This window comes from Chelonoidis abingdonii, chromosome 23 (genome assembly GCF_003597395.2).
Source record: "Chelonoidis abingdonii isolate Lonesome George chromosome 23, CheloAbing_2.0, whole genome shotgun sequence".
NCBI lineage: Eukaryota > Metazoa > Chordata > Testudines > Testudinidae > Chelonoidis > Chelonoidis abingdonii.
Genome location: NC_133791.1, coordinates 205063 through 208737, shown reverse-complemented (window position 1 = coordinate 208737; position 3675 = coordinate 205063). Strand labels below are relative to the sequence as shown.

The window sequence follows — 3675 nt, the reverse complement described above, 5'->3', positions numbered from 1 at the left end:
TCAACGTCACTACCCGCAGCGCCGAGCGCCAGTCCGTCGCGAGGGGCCAGGGAAACAGCCGGGCACTTGGGCTTCAGCCGCCCTGCCTCACCCGGCAGCTGCCGGCCGCCGTCCCTGCCCTCACCGAGTCGGGCAGGTGCACCTGAACCACCCAGCTCCTCCGCACAGCTGTGCGGCCCCAGCCCGGCCAGCGGGTGCGTGGTTGACTCACCCCAGTCACGGTCTGCCGCCTCCGGGCGCTGCTCTGCCGGGCCGCGGCTCGCCCCCCCCAGCGCTGCGGCCAACGCGGGCGCCCCCGCCAGCCCTGGAGCGCACGCGCCTTCGCCTTCGGCTGCGCCGCGGAGGCTCCGGGCCCGCCGCGCTGCGGGCAGCGGCTGTTCCCCGGAGAAGCCGCGACTCTGGTGCGGCGGCCGCAGGAAAGCCAGGCTGGAGGAGCCGGAGGCCCAGCGACCTCCCCGTAGGGCCCAGCTGCCATGGCAACGAGCGCTTCCGGAGAAGCCGTGCCCAGGGCGCAGTGGCGGCGAGCGCCGGGTCTCTGGTGGGGCGCCCCGCGGGGGGGGGGGGGGGGGGGGGCAGCTCCCAGCGCAGCCCGGCAGCCCCAGGAATCACTCACCCAGACGGCGCCCCGGCTCCGCACATCCCTGCCCGCCCTGAGGGAACTGCGCGTGCGCCGCACTCCAGCCCGGCTACCACGATCCTAGTAAATCCTGCCCGCCCGGGGCTCGCTGCCGCCTTTCATAGGCTGGTGGGCGCGGCCAACCCTGTAGACCACGCCCCTGGTCGCCCCCCCCCCCCGCCGGCTTCAGAGATAAGCCTTAAAGGGGCAATGGCCAGCTGGCGTGCGCGAGACAGGAGTCGGTGTGGGGTCCGCCAGTGGCACGTTCAGCTGCGCAGGTGGAGGGTTGCTCTAGCAACGGCTCCTCGCGTGCAGGCTGCCGCATAGTCTGGCCTTATTCCTTCCGCTCCAGCACTGTCCTGCTTGCATGGCCTGCCTCTGTGCAGCCGCCTGCACAGCCAGCCCGTGGGTGCCACTGCTGTGCAAGGGCCTAATGCTCAGAGCACTGCCCCGCTGTGGTCTGTGCCTATGGGGCTAGATGCAGGATGGCCTAGTGGGTAGGGGAGAAGAGGGGACGTTCAATTCACTGCTTTGCAACAGAAGCCAGGTGACCTTGGGCAAGTCACCAGGGCTGATGGGGGGGGGGGGAAGTTGGTCCAAATTACCAGAGCCTAGCAGTTTGGAAGGGGGCCCAGGGTGTGGCTTCCCCAGCTTTGTTGGCCCTGTTTAGCCAGTCTGCCCTTGCTGGAGGGCCCAAAAAAATTTTTCACCAGGGCCCAAACCCACTCTCGCCAGCCGTGCAAGTTACTTAGCCTCTCTGTGCCTCAGTTCCCTGTCTGTGAAACAGGGTTAACAACAGTGCCCAATCTGACAGGCGTTGAGTGACCACATGGTAGCTTGGGGAATGCTCAGCTGCAGCATTAATGAGGATAAAGACAGATGTATAGAATGCTCCACATTTGTTCATAAAAACGTATTTCAAAAGTTTGACCCTGTTAACACACAGAATTGTAGGGCTGGAAGGGACCTAGAGAGGTCATCTAGTCCAGTCCCCTGCACTTATGGCAGGACTGAGTATTATCTAGACTATCCTTTACAGATGTTTGTCTAACCTGCTTTTAAAAATCTCCAATGACAGATTCCACAACCTCCTTAGGCAACTTATTTCAGTGCTTAACTGCCCTGACTGAAAGTTTTTCCTAATGTCCAACCTAAGCCACCCTTGCTGCAATTTAAGCCCATTGCTTCTTGTCCTATCAGAGGTTAAGGAGAACAGTTTTTCTCCCTCCTTCTTGTAACAACCTTTCATTACTTGAAAAATTATCATGTCCCCTCTTGGTCTTCTCTGCTCCAGACTGAATAAACCCAATTTTTTCAATCTTCCCTCACAGGTCACATTTTCTAATAATTTTTGTGGACAAATTCAGAATCAATAGTATGTTGACAACTCCCATCTTAACATTTGTCTTTCTACAGATATGACCAAGATCTCATAATGCCTTGAAGAAAAATAGATTAATAGATTTTAAGGCTAGAAGAGACCATTAGGATAATTCCATCTGATCTCCTGCATAACACAGACGGTAGTACCTAATGCCCCAAAAATCTGCATCAGTCCCATAACTTCTGCTTGAGCTACAGAGAGCATATCTTTTAGAAAGGGATCTAGCCTTGATTAAAACACTTAAATAAATGGATGAAAAGCAGCTGACTCAGGCCTAAACCAGGGAAGACAGAATTGATATTGGTAGGAAGAGACAGACATTCTAGAGAGGTGACTGAAACCTTGTCCTCAATAGAGGATAAAATTATAAGTCATCCACACATCAAGGAGGTGTGCATCATACTGTACTCTTCTCTATTGTTGGACAGAGACTGAAACAGTGATGAGGATGACCTTCTCCCATCTCCAGGTGGCCAGAATATTCTGCCCTTTGAGACAATGACCTTTCCATCATGATCAATGTCTTTCCTCTGTTCCAGTTTAGATTTCTGGTGGTGAAAATGAAGGCATTATGGACATTCAACATGTATAACATATAGCCACTGGCAAATTAAGAGACTGAGAGCACATCAGTCTAAGCACCACATGATCCACTGGCTCCCTATATATTTCTGGGTCCACTTTCTATTAATGTCATATCAAATTGAAAGCTTATGCTCAAATAAATGGGTTAGTCTCTAAGGTGCCACAAGTACTCCTGTTCTTTTTGCAGATTGAAATCTATAAATCCCCTAAAACACATTTTGCTACCTTTACACTGCGTAGTACCTTAGTATTGCTTTCAATGGCATTACTTCATGTGAATAAGGTGGCAAAAGTAGGCCATAGTATTAGAGATTGCCTCTCCAGCTGCTATCCACTGAGAACATTCTATTCTGGAAGAACTTTGCAATTGACAGAGCCAAGATGAGACTCTTGGGACCCTGGAACAGAGTTTTCTTGATGGTCATTTAGATTGCAATCTCTGTAGGGCGGGAATTTTTTTTATTTTATGTTTGTATAGTGGCAGCACAATGTGGCCCCAATCCTAACTTGAGCAATAGCACAGTAATATAAATAAGTAGTAGTAAGAAGATTCCTGACAGTGTAACTCATAACTGCAGGAGACCAAACTGAGTGTTTTCAGAACACAATGCAATTTTTGGAGAAAAATGTCCCACTGTCCTCTAGAACTACAATTTTTTTTCACGTGACCAGATACTGAGAATAAGGTTGGAAAAAATTAGGAAGACGATGAATAGAGAAAAAGAAAATGAAAGAAGCATGGGGGATTGGTGAGGGTCAGGTCTCTTTGGACAACTTTAGCTCCTGATATCATGGCATATCCTTTATTCAGTTACTACAAGCCATGGCCTTGGGAATGCTAGAAATAGAAAGATAACTAGTATCACATTAGCAAAATATACACGCAGGAAAAATGGATAGAGCCAGACGAACAAAGTAGAGACTTCCTAATTTAACAGTCTCAGCTATCATTTTTAATTTTCTTCCTTTGGGAAGTCAACTAAGTTCCAAGGGGAAACTGCATCGTTTGTTGCAGCAGGTGATGGTTTATTGGACCAGGCCTTAAATCTAGGTTTTGTTTTTCTTTTTTCTGTAGAGGCAAGCGAGTAGC

The 3675-nt window shown here is 50.8% G+C and overlaps 1 protein-coding gene across 1 annotated transcript in view; it reads right to left on the bottom strand.

Moving 5' to 3' along the window:
* Positions 1–713, bottom strand: part of ERRFI1 (ERBB receptor feedback inhibitor 1) — a 15975-nt gene extending 15262 nt beyond the window's left edge. Inside the window, exon 1 of the mRNA XM_032763743.2 lies at positions 614–713. The gene's annotated coding sequence lies outside the window, so the exon portion shown is untranslated. The remainder of the gene's footprint in view (positions 1–613) is intronic.
* Between the last annotated feature and the right edge of the window lie 2962 nt (positions 714–3675).